The sequence below is a fragment of the Colletes gigas genome, unplaced genomic scaffold (genome assembly GCF_013123115.1).
Source record: "Colletes gigas isolate AHSC1104 unplaced genomic scaffold, ASM1312311v1 Colletes_gigas_Sc00001, whole genome shotgun sequence".
Lineage (NCBI taxonomy): Eukaryota > Metazoa > Arthropoda > Insecta > Hymenoptera > Colletidae > Colletes > Colletes gigas.
This window is the reverse complement of record NW_025106630.1, coordinates 236581-250494: the sequence shown is the minus strand read 5'-3', so window position 1 is coordinate 250494 and position 13914 is coordinate 236581. Positions and strand designations below refer to the sequence as shown.

Below are 13914 nucleotides of genomic sequence, written 5' to 3'. Positions count from 1 at the left end.
ACAATGTTTCGTAACAAAATTTCGAAAGCATGAAAGCCATTTTTATTTACTAATTTTGTAACATTAAAACTTGTAATATTAACACGTTCACTGCCAAATCAAAACAACTACCAGGAGCAAATCAATTTTTGTGATCAATTAAGTCATTTGTTTCAAAATTCAGTATCACGTGTCACAATTAATTTCATACAGTAATTCTCGCTTTCGAATTATCATTTCCACTTCAAATTAAGGTAGAGAAATCATCGTCCTAATGTTTATGTGTGCACAGTGTCAACGACCTATCGATTTATTACGGTCGTCTGTTGCAAGTAATAGCAACCACGCGCCAGATCGAATTTCATTCATTAATGGAAGTTGAAATTTGTATATTTTTCATAAAGAACAACATTACCAATGATTTGGTGGGATTCTCCTGATTAAAATAAATCCAAACATGACCTTATTCGGATTACTTTTAATTATATGCGATTAGGTGGGTTAGAAATGACTAGAAAATCCTATAATTAAACATAGTCTTAATGCAGTCGTGTTTGGACTCATTTTCCGCGGAAAACCTTGACCAATTCATTAATGATACACTCATGACGATATAATGAAAAATAAACATTTATTTTGTATTAGCGCGTAATTCTGTCTGTAATCAAATTTCACTTATTTAGGGATATAATTTAGTAAGAGATATAACTAAAAAATTTAACAAAAGTATGGTACTAAAAGAAGCCACGTATAGAAAGAAGATAACAACGACCGTATATGCTATTATGTTTGTTTGGATTACACGAACATAAGTTTAGAAGTCCGAGCTGCACTTTGTTTCTTTGCATGCTGTATTTCACCGCACTAACGTTTACTTTATATACATAACACCGTCAGTTTATGCAATAAAGAACTTTAATAAATAAATATATTTTGTATATTGTTTATTTTTTAGATAGAAACTGTTTACACTATTTGTCTCCTTTGTTCGAATCAACGTCTAAAAGAATTAATATCCAATGCTGCGAGATCCCTTTAAGAGAGAAGCATCTTCTTCAGGAAAAACCATAAGCTCGCGGAAGAAAAATAACCGGAAAAATCAGGCATCGCGAGTGGCTTCGACGGCACAGTGATTTACGTCTCTTAAGATGACGGAGAATGACTATAGCTCGGGTTCGAATCCCAGCAGAATAGACCTGATTGCCTTTCTTCTTGTACGCTTGCACTTCATCGATAACAAAAATTGGAAAACCATTCAGCCAACACGATGGATCATATAAGTACATTGTCTCGTATTTGACGTATTCTACCCTGCTACAACAACCGTTTTCCAACGATTCTGCATACTTTGCAGGGAAGAAACACGCCGTCGTCTTATTCGATTAAAATATTCTGCATGCAAAAAATAAAAAAAACGTGCAACGAAATTTTTTCACAGGAGGTTTCCGTTTCAAGGAAATTGATTTCCAAGCTTTTTCGGAGGCAGGAATGCCTTTTATTAAAAATGCTTCGCGACTGAGTTTTTTTTAGATAGAGAACAAGCAAGGTTTTAAATTTAATTTTCAACCCATTATGTTATAAATGCTTTTTCTGTAAAAGCAAGTATAAGTAGTGATTGGAAAATACTTTTGCTGATTATTGTTGCAAATTTATGGTATTTGTTATCAATATATTTCAATATATAATAGCTATCAATCCTGATATCAAATATACTATTTTCTAACATAAAATACAAAGCTATGCATAGAGGAAATACTTCTTTTTCTCTCTGACGAAATATTTCTCTTTTTTACAAATATATCTCCTACTAGAGATTGCTATATTTCGAATTTAGATGATTGTGAAATTATTATTAAATTGCTCGTTAATCGAAAATGAGTGCAAGTCTTTTGTATCGTTTCCCGGGAGAAAAGAAATTTATTAAAACGTTCCGAAGCAGGGGATAACTTTATGAATCTCTTTTCTCAAATGGCTACTCACACGGCGGAGAAAAATCGTCCCTTTCCATGAAATTTCTCGACAACAGAAATTTATTGGAACGTTTGGGAAATATAAGCCGATGACAGACGGCTGGAGGACAGCTGCCGGAAAACGAATAACAGGGTGCACATTTTCCACTTTCCTTTCTTTTGCGCATAAATCATTACAAATTGCGCGACAGTTTGAAACAAATTACGGGTTACCTCTAAGAAACGTCATAGGCTTGGTTTTCTGAACCACGTCGAACATGAATCTTGCATGGAAATTCATACGACGTTCCTCTTTCTAAGCAATATTATTTTACAATAGAATATAATGCCATTTTTAAAGAAAAAATTGATAATTATTGTAAATAGGGATAGAAGTCTTTAAAATACTATATAAATATATAAATATATTCTGCAGGATTTTTCATTGCAAAGAATTATAAACATAGAATGGATATACAACGTACCACTCAAACCTAAAGAAATGTAATAAGTTAAGTGGGTAGTGACACAGCGATTGAAAGAATAAGATTAAGTGGCTGCACATGACAGCGACTGATAACCTCTGACTAGCGAAGTCATGTATACGTGACAGCGGCCGTCAAAGTAGATTAAGGGGGTCTTCTACTGTGTCGGGTCAAAAAAATTCATTTTTTTTTTTTACATGAATAACATCTAAAACTCATGTAGAATACGTGGCTAAATGGATTTTTTGAAATTCGATGCCGTTCAGATGTTGTAGGCGTAGAACGAAATAGGTGTTCGGAGCGCGCTGGTGGCGGGTGCTGTCGTGCGTTCCTCCTCAATATTATGTCATTCTTCGGTCATGTACTTGTGTTTATTATGATTTCTGCTTATGAACAACCGAGTCTTGTTTCATAGCAAACGCAATTGTGACAATTGACAATTACATATGTGAATATATTTATTTTCTCGGTATTAATTTGTGTTGAGTCCCGTTAGAAACGATGCCGTGTGCCTCCGATTCGTTCCTCGAAGGACCGAGAATGTTCCTCCGAACGCAACCACACCTGTACCATCAGTATTTCAATTAAACTACAGTTAATTGTTAATCTATTGTGTCAAAAATCACATTCCTTCCAAGAACGATCGTCATCCTGCGTCGCAACAATTTGTTAGTAAGTGTTGCAGCGTAACAGTAAATTCATAAAGCCAGCGGATATAGAGTCACACCTTTTATAAACAATCAAAGCTTTTGCTTATAACCAAGTGCCACTAAGGCGGCTATTTAAATAATAAATAAATCCAGTACCTAACATACATTGGAGACGGAGATAGCAAAACATTCAAAGGTATTTTGAATGCTAATCCGTATACAAATGAAAAACAAGTTGTGAAAAAGGAGTGCGTAGGTCATGTGGAAAAGAGGATGGGCACAAGACTTCGCAACATTAAAAAAAATCACAAGGGAATCGGTGGAAAAGGACACGGTAAACTTACTGAAAAAGTCATTGGTGAATTGACGAAATTCTATGGCTTAGCCATACGACGGCATCCTGATTCATTAGATGATATGAAGAGAGAGATTTGGGCTTCTTTTTATCACTGCAGTTCTTCTGATGATAATCCGCAGCACGATTATTGTCCGAAGGGTGAAATCAGCTGGTGCAAGTGGCGTAAAGCAGAAGCTTTAGGACTCCTCAAGAATTTTAACCACTCTAGAGTTCCTTTAAAAAGTCATGTTTTAGAAATAATTAAGCCGATTTACGAAGACTTATCAAAAGATGATTTATTAATCAGATGCTTGGGAGCTGAGACCCAAAATAATAACGAGTCATTGAATTCCCTAATTTGGACATTCGCCCCAAAACATATTCATTCTGGGCCTAAGGTGGTTGAAATAGCTACTTTTTTGGCAGTCATCATTTTTAACGATGGATTTGAAGGAGTATTAAAAATTATGGAAACAATGGGATTGAAAATTGGCACCAATTCTTGCACATATTCGACGCACCGTGACAACGCTCGTCTATACCGCTCCGAACGAAAATCGTCTGACTTCGTCAAAAAATCTCGGATTCAAAATCGAGAAGAAAATTTACTTCTGCATGACTTCCAGGAAGAAACTGAAGGTGTACTGTATGGTCCAGGCATTGCAGATTAATGGTAAGTAAAATTATCTTTGTGTCATACGTACTTGAACTTCAAACGCGTTTTTCTCGAAACGCATTTTCTTGAAGCGGCGCCCACGATATCTCAAAAAGTCTTCAACCGATTTCGCTATAATTTCGTACACATCTTTCATACACCTCTAGTTTTCGTGTGAACTAGGATAATTGAAATATTTTACTAATTTCTTGTTCTTTAGCTTAAAAGGTTGAAAAAAAAAAATACGAAGAATTGACTTTTTTCTTAAAAGCTTTGTCAAATGTTCAAATTTGAATATTTTTATTTAATTCTAGTTCACGCGATAGCCATAGATCTACATATTAAAATGCTATTTGATTTTTCAATTTCAGATGAATAAACAATCGTCAATCATGGGCGCCATCCGTCAACATTTTTTATACATGGTCATCATTCCAGTGCTATAAAGCTAATTATTGTTATTATTATGCTTTACAAAAATTTGTAAACAAAGTTCAATAATTAATACACTCGATATAAAAGTTATAACTGTGTGTGTTTCTATTATTCCTCAAAAAAAATTCCGAAAGAAAGCTGAAAAAAACAGCCTTCACAGTAGAAGATCCCCTTAATCGATTCGGGAAACCAAAAGTGGCCCTTACGTTTACCAAACCCCACCATCTTTGGAATTTTGTTTGTGGAAAAATGCTTCACGACAAAATTGAATGATAAGATACTGTTCTGAAATTTTAAAAAATACCTAGGAAAACTTCCTTTTCTCTACATAAAAAAAAATAAAGATATCTTTGTGACACTGTATTTGGACCAAACAGGGTAAATTAAAATTTACTAGCAGACGTACTCACTTGGACTAATATAAATTACATAAAAACAATAGTGTCGAATTTATTTAATAAAAATAAAATAACTTAATAATTCTTTAGATTGAATAAGACCTACCTATTTCAATTTGTATGAAATTTCCCAATCCAGTTTCTAAATGATATCTAAATTTTTTAATTTATGTAAAAAATGATCAAAGTTGAAGTTTGCACAGACAAGTCGTACGAAACTCGTCGTTTAAAGGGTCGCAATAAATTTTAAATTATCATTATTCTTGACCAAACTACACTAGAACTCCATTAATCGGAGCTAACGTCGTCACGGTACATGGTTCGCCGAACATGTTGTTTAGCTCCTATTAGGTATACGAATCAATAAACAGTAGTAGAAGGGATAATCCCGTAGACTCTTGTTAACCGAGCTACCTAGTTAGCCCCGATCTGTTCGTATAAATGGATTTCTACTGTCCATTGACACAATCTCGAAGGATCGAGCACGTGGAGACTAAAGGAAAATCAATAAATATTTCGAATGGTTTCCTAAATCTTGCAACGCCAGCCAGTTCTACCGCTGGGGCATTGCACAATGAATTCTTTGTCCTAGGAAACCAACCAATAAATCCTGCGTCCTCTCGTCTACCACAGGCTCACGGTGCGTCAATTGCCACAGAAAGCAGTCCGACTAGAATGCTTTCTGGAGACAATTAGCTGGTACTTTCCAGCCCTACCCAGGTTCTCAAGAAAAGTATTACGGTCCATAACTGCGTCTAATGAGTGTTTCAAAAATAGCATTGTTCCTTTCGTTTGCATTGTAACCCGGATACGTATCTGCAACAGAAACCTTGATACATTGTCTTCCATCTTTACAACTAAAGGAATTATTCGAATTGATTGAAATTGATTCTTGGAATAATTTCTTTTAGAATCTTTAAATATGGAACTTCGGGATAAACTACATTAATAATTTTATCTCACGTTTAGAAAATTTTATTCGATGATAAAATAACAAGATAATCAAACGTACGTTTCTAACTTGAATCTTTTACAATATTAACAACGAATTTACTTGCAATCTTAATAGAATCTTATCAAACTTCGAGTCGAAGAAGTAAACATATTTGGATATTCTGAAGATTTCATTTCAACGAAATAAATCTTTAGAGGGTAAATACTTTGGATAACGCAACGTAGGAAAATGTATAAATACAAGGAATGCAATTATGAAGAAACTCGATGGTTCCAGATAACTTCCGTTATCCGTCGTTTCACACAATTTTATAAGAATTTGATCCCCCGCTGCAAATAGGATTCTTTTTCCGAGAGAAGCTGGAAAATAGACGCAAGAGGGTAGTTTCTATGCGAAGGAGGACGTTACATTTTGTCCAAGCTGTTATAGACACGCGGCTGCAGCCACTGTGTTGCGCCGCTATTGTGAGCGTCAGGAAAGATACAAAATTCGCGTTGCATTCTGCGTATTAAGAGCATACATGCAAGTTAGTCCTATTATTACGTCTTTATTTTAAACAGAACAGTAACGAGTAATCCAGTTTCTACTTCTGCACAAAAGGTGCAAAGCTAATCGGATTTCTAGTTTCTCTTAACCAGTAAACGTTTACATTTCTCACTGAGAAGCTTAACAATCAAAATAAATGTGTAATTTCATTCTGAATTTTTCGTCGAATTTCTTAAGAACTCTCCAAGGAAAATCCACCATTTTTGATATTCGTAAAATCAAAGACGAGCGTATAAAATATTTTTTTCATTTGACATAGATACAAGTAAATGAAAAATAGAAGGATAAGAGTTTACGAATTACTATTTTGCAACCTAATTCTACAAATAAAGATTCCAATGTAAACAAACAGATTTACAGAAATGTTTTTTTTCCAAACCATTCGTTGTTCTTAACGAGGGAATATACTAACGTTTTCATGCAGTGATAACGCGAATATAAACGATACAGGACATTCGTTTTTATTATTCTCGCAATTTCTCTTCCCTGCGCAGAAATAAAATTCACTGCAGGGACGAAAAACTGAAGTAGATCAAATTTTTATCTAAAATTCATGGAAGTTTCGCGAACAGTGTAATATCGGGACGAACCACGAATACATGTTCGAGAGCCGAGTACGTCGCGAATATAAATGGCGCAACATTCTTGCCATAACTGCGCTAAAATTCAAACGAAATACTCGCAGTCGTAAATTGTTCGTTTCACAGCCTTAAATCGAAGTACGACTCTACGTATGCCTGTATTTGCACGAAAACGTTTTGAAATTAAACGCACCATGCTATTCTTAAACGAACAACATCCTGTTTCGCTCATTGTGCAATAAACTGCGCGTGAAGTCGTCATTAGTGTGTCCCGAATATCGAAACTTTAACAAAGTAACGAACGCAGTCGTCAAAAAACGCTAAAACCGAACAGTTTTATTTTTACCAAATGGTACAATTAATTAAAACAAAATCTAATTATTTGAGCATGTATTCGAAGTGAATTTTTCAAACGAAATAAAAAAATTTTAATAAGGACCAGGGAGAAACAAAGTTTAACGAATTAGTAACGGGATAATCGGTGCAATTCTTGTGGAAAATTCCTCTACCGGTTTCTTAAACATTGTGAATATTTGAAAAAAGAATCTCTAGAGTAACTACAGAAAGGCATTCTGACTGAAGAGATCTGAATATGAAATGGAGACGATCCGAGGGAACAGGAGAATCCACTTTTCCAATATCGCGAGAAATTGAAAGAGTAATATTCGCGTTCATATCGAGTTCATTAGGTGAGAATATCTTCGACTGGCAATCCGGAAATAAGGAAATGATGTGTTACGGTGGCCATTAATAATTTCTGGCTCGGTCCCTGAAATTTCTAGTTCCTCCAATATCCTGAACCGCGAATATCAGACGCTCGTATAGACACGGAAAATCACATCGTTTCTGATGCAGCGCCGTCTAACTCGGCTAAAAACCGCAAATTCGAAAATCGATCGTTTCGCCTGGTTTTGAGACGAGTGCCATACAGCTCGTTCAGTTTACTTGCGCAATTTCCACCATCGATGCTTGTTACGAAATTTGTAATTTTCGGTTGGAACATTTCATTATGTCATCAATATTCGTTAATTGGTTCTGCAATCAGGACGACGATAATTACAAATGGAAACTTTGGAGTAATGGAGCTAATATAGTTACGTTGTTTTCAACAATCTTCTAACGACACGCGTGCAATTTGTTTATTGTCCACGACGTCTATGTAATGGGAAATTATTAATTTGCAAAGCGTATTATTCTCGTTGTGCGTAAAAACAAGCTCGAAATGTCAGTGAACCAGAGTCGTTTTGCTAGAGATTGTCATTGTAGGCTGTCTATTATGCATTATAGGATTGATAAATGAGAAGTCTCTAATTTTATTGAACCGCCATTCTCGTCAATCAAATTTTAATAATAGAGTATTACGATGTAATAGTCGAATGTTAACGGAATTTAAGGGATTATTCAATATCTCTCTTCCTGAAATATTAATGGAACACTTAATCAGAAATTCTAATTGTACTTGCTCCTTGAAAAAACCCATTGAATTAATAATATAATTTCCATTAAGAATATAATAATTAACTACACTTGTCGGGCATATTTATATTGCAGCATTGTATATTTTGAAATTAAATGTCAGTCGTGCACTTTGCTCTAACTTCGTCTCATATTATAGAAATTGCGAAATATTGTATATAGCAATACAATCCTTTGAGAATGTCTATGTAATATTTTTTTTTACAGCTGTAAAAGGCTATTGCAATTTATTTCAGAATATATCTACATGTATACGTTTAAAGAAAATGTGAAAAAGTATATAATTACGTGGCATTCATTTTTACGGAGAGATTATTACGTATTATTAATTTTAATAATTGAGTAAAATACGCCAGAAGAACACGTTCGACACGTTTTACTTTGTTACAAAAGGTAAAAGAGGTAAAAAAATCATGCAAATTATGAAAAGTCTAATTGTTCACGTTTTACTAACCATTTTAATATGAGAAATGGTTTCATCGCTATTATAAATTCTAAGCTATTCTTCGATATTATACCTGGAAGATTAATAAAATTTTGGCTCGGTTTGTACAATTTCTGGCGTACAATGCACAATATAATTGAACCAAATAAATGTGTACTCACAGTAATGTGTATTCCTTTCCCAGTAAATGCGTCCGACTTTGTCTGTAAACAACAAAATATCAAAATATAATATATATTGATAATGAAATAATTAGTATATAAACATCGACAGGGTATACATATAAGTTTAGTTTTAATGTAGATTTTAGCCAAATGCTTTTCTAATTTAGTAAGTATCAAGTATATAGACTGTACAGATACAATGAAATAGAAATCAGTATTGCATTAAATTATTAAAATATCACATCAATAATTCTTTATTAAATAAATTTCTGAAGAGCACCCGTGACGGTCAAAACGTTAAAGATAATTGGTCTCGTTTTCCTTGCATCCGTAAAGCTGATATAATCAATACTTATTACGTAACATTGAACACTTTTAAATTCGCTCCTCTGATAATTAATCGAAAGAATAACTCGGAAAAGTTTGGTCGTAGGGAGCCCTCAGGAAAGAGGGAAAAAGATTTATTATCTACTTCCATGGTTTTGGTACTCCTTGAAAGAATATAACTTCGTTAAGATTAAGGAACAATGAAGACCACAAAACTTTCGAACTAAACAGTTCATAGTTATGACATATCGTGCATAATTCAATATTCATACCTTTTCCTTATATTGTTGTGAAAATCATTCGTCAAAAAAATTCGTTTAAATTCGATATTCTCGCCGTAAAGGACAAAACAGAGCAAACAAGTCTGCTGAAATAAATAACAATGCAACTGTAAAAACAAATAACAAAGGTTGAAAATTGTACACGAACGAGAACCGCCAGAGAAATGGCACGTTTATAGCAATTTGAGTGATAAATACACTTGGCCTCGTCGGAAAGTCGAACGGCTAGGACTCGTAAATTTCGACTAATTGCATGACCATACTGTGCTCGAGTGACTAGCCCACGAAAATTGTAGGCGGTAAACAAGGCGGATGGAAAGTAGCGATAGACATAAAAGGGACGAATAAAACTGACAATTCTCGAGGTCGGATTTCCCAAGTCTGTCTATCTTTACGTATCAAGGGCTTTCGATTCCCGGTGGAACTGCTCGTTAGCTTTTGCTCAAATAAAATGTTTCGGCTGGAAATATCTCCGGGGAGTCCTTCTTATCCGACGCAGTAACGCGACGCCATTTTACTGGTACCGGGTTTTTGCTAGCACGTCCGTTCTTACGCCAGGCGTCCTCGCCATATTGAATTTGTGAGGAACACGAGACAAGAACAAGTCGATGCTGAAATAATACCCTAAATTATTCAATTTCTTGTTACGCTTAACGGGTCTCTTTAACGTTCGATACGTAGCCACTGTCTATCGGATTATCACGATTTGTGTCCATCAGGGTGTCACAAAGTTATCGCCACCACTTCCTGAAATTGCTCGGTGTTATCTAACGATCTACGATCAACCATGAATCATTGTCGGCCACTCGTGAATTATCGAGGCAAAAGCAAGAAAATTTTATAATTTTTAAATGTAATTAAATTTAAATGCTTTTTGATCTGGTAAACAGTATGTATCATACGAAAAACAAGGCTGGAGTGTGAAGAACATAATATTTATATGATTAAAGCAGCTTTCAGAAATATTTGTGTATTTAAATCCTATATGTATAGGATAATTTATTAAAATGTGTACCTTTGTTTAATGATTATGTAAGACTTAAATTGTTGAGGTTGTAATTTAATGAATTTTAAGAATGCATCCCATGTGTTTAAAAATGTTGCCTCATTTTTCAGCCCAATCACTTTCATTTTCGCAAATAAGCTCGCCCGGTGGCAGGACAGTTTCGAAACGCGTATTAAAAAATATTGGTTTAAAATTGGGCAACAGCCTGACAGCGTGGGCGGCATAGACGCTATCAAGTCGAAAAGTAAAATGTTTTCCATTCACCATCATCGCCTCTATATTCTCCGAATCGTTGCGGGCGTCATTTGACCGAGGCGGCTCGAAATAAATGGCCTGATGATTGAATCGACCCCTCCGTTCGTTTCGCGTCGCAACTGAAAAACAATTCGACGTATCGATGCGCGTTGCTCGTCGCCATTAGCCAAGGACGATTGTTAATTGATTTCTTAAATTAGCCCCGTTCGTTGTTGCTTCGAACGTGCAGAAACGGATAAAATGTGCCAGTCCAGCAAAGTGAATTTGAATAGACCGGCACGTGAATGGGAGACGAAAGGAAGACAAACGCAAAAATACGGGCACATTTGACGAGAGAACGGAAGAGAATGGAAACGGGGATAGTCGAAGGGGAAGAGAAATAAAGAAACAGAAAAACAGTTTCGATATGAGAAGGCGAATTGTACGAGGAGAGAAAAACAGAAATGGGTTCAGCAGTTAATATCGCAGCGAATGGAAGAGCAATCGGTATGAAACGAAGCGGAATGACCTTATTGCCTGGGCCGAGTGTAATCTACAATTGATTCGGTCTGTTACTACAATTGACTATTACCGATTTGTGGACTTGAATTTGCTCCTCGGAGTTTTCTGTTTCTTTTGATGTTTTGTTGTATATATATATATTTTTTTTTATTGGCTAGAGTATCGGAGATAGCGAACTGTATTTGCTTGGAATTTATTACGCGAATTGATCTTTATATTTGTTTCCAGTGACATTTTTACAGACGTCGTAAATATAAGGAACACACTGGACGAATAAAATCTATGGTACGAACTCTGTGTACGCGAGATATTCGTCCCTTTTGTCGATCGAATGTAATTGTAACACGATTTGTCAATCGTGTCACCACCATATTAGGCGATTTTATATTTAACAATCGCCTCGGGGGGAACTTCTCGAAATCTTTCGAATGTCCGAACACCAAAGGCGATTTAACTTCTCGAATCGTAGGAACTTCGAGAGCATTTGAATTCTTTGCAACTCGCGAACCGGCAGTTTCCACATTTTTTGGGAAACGTTACGAACAAATAACTAGGGCTGGAGAAAGTTTCAAGTAGAAAATTGTAAAAAATAATAATACGAGGATACAGTATACATATAATGTAAAAAGAGTATAAAAAATATAAAAAAAGGCATTAATCTTGAACCAATAAATTTCAGATACGTTCGAACTCTTCCTGAGTACTTTGTTTTGTGAGAAACAAGAATTTTTAAATGTACATACATTCCCATCATAGACATGTAATTTCGTATTTAAAATTACCAAGTAAAATATTCCCGTCATCTATATTTTCAAATACATAAATACTCGTATATGCATTAATTCTTTTCAGCTAGAATAATATATTCGTCGTGAGCGTCGAATTATTTTTTTAAATCGAGTACGCGTCGTCTAATAAATACGAGCGCGGAGACGTATATGCTTTTCCCTCTGACTTGTTTATAATTTAGAAATGAAAGGGTTAATTAGAGAAACCCGAGCGAAAAACGCGTTTGAATCGCGGGTTCGAAAAGGTTAAGCTCTAACCAGTGAGAATTACGACACGTGGAAAATGCAATGTGGTTGGGAAAAAGACGATGAAAGGACGCGAAAGAGCGAACAGTAATACCGAGTGTCACAGGCGATAATGACGCCACCGTGTAATCATGAAAGTCTGGCGACGAAAATGGAAGGTCGGATCGGTAAAACAAGCAAAGAATTGCGAAGCATCGCGAAACCTGTGGATATGGCTGAAACAGATTTACTCAACGAGACCCGTGAGAAAGGTAATATACCTCTCTAGCGCCGCGTGTTTAGCCAATATACAAGATGGCGAAGATACAAGCCGAACACGCAAGAAAATTTTTCGATATGGTCGAGAAACTCGAAGAAATGGAAGTAATCGTAAACTCGGTTACTCCCAATAATGTTACTGTACAGTCTGTGAACCGTATTTCGATTTACCACCGCATCGCGCAATATTTATCGACGCGAGACGTGTGAAAAATTAAGATCAGTCCGCCCGCCATAGAAATTCGTTCGAAGTTGCACTCAAACGCCAAAGGAACAATAATTTATCCGCGACCAACCTTTCTTTTAATTCTATGTTTGCTGGAAAGAATTCTAACAAAATATTTTCGTACTTTAAAATAATAAAAAGCATTGATAGAGTTTTTATATAGGCGTGCGTCGTCTTTTGCGATAAAATCGAAGAAATAAATAAATTGCCCTTAAATTACAGTTAAAAATACATTAGCGATATAATAACGTAAAAATTAAGATTGTAACCCATAAGAATAATTATTAAACAATTTTTTAAAACAAGGTTGATCCTGAAGACCTCCAACGTAACTCGAAACGACAATGTGAAAATCCATAAAGGAATTTCATTTTATTGCAAATATTGTAAATATTTTTAATTATAAAATTTATTTCATGCTTTTCAAACATTTGTACGACCTCAAAGAATTGTAACAAAATCCATAATTTAAAAAGCTCAGCTTCAAAGCGAAGCGATGGGACAACATTTTAAAATTGACTATGAATAAAAATAAATTATGAAAAATAGTAATGTACCTGATCATTTAAATATGAAAATATAAAAATGTGTACGTATCATTTTGAATTAACGAGAAATCGAGTTTGTTCGAGATACGGACAAGATGTCAAGTACCAAACTGTTTAATCTGTCAGAGACACGAATGAATCGATGCTACTGAACTGTTTAATCCACTATAAATATGCAATGGTTTACTTTTTCACATACCATTTTCTTCTCTCTCTTTCGCTGTTATAGACTGCTTAGTATCTAAAGTGGAAGTCTGCTTTTAATTCTTTGATCGTTTTTATCTCTGTCGATTTTATATAAAGTAACGTTTCTTTATCGAGAACAGGTAATAATCATTGTCGATTAAAATGTAAACGTAATACCAGCGAATCAACGAGTGTAAAAGAAACGAAATTTTACTGGGAGAACCGTAACGTGAGATT

The 13914-nt window shown here is 35.1% G+C and overlaps 1 protein-coding gene across 3 annotated transcripts in view; it reads right to left on the bottom strand.

Annotated features, from left to right (window-relative positions):
- Nucleotides 1-13914, bottom strand: part of LOC122404937 (1-phosphatidylinositol 4,5-bisphosphate phosphodiesterase epsilon-1-like) — a 231231-nt gene that overhangs the window by 176394 nt on the left and 40923 nt on the right. For all 3 annotated transcript variants that reach the window (XM_043409383.1, XM_043409544.1, XM_043409459.1), the window contains exon 3: nucleotides 9053-9094. The gene's annotated coding sequence lies outside the window, so the exon portion shown is untranslated. The remainder of the gene's footprint in view (nucleotides 1-9052; nucleotides 9095-13914) is intronic.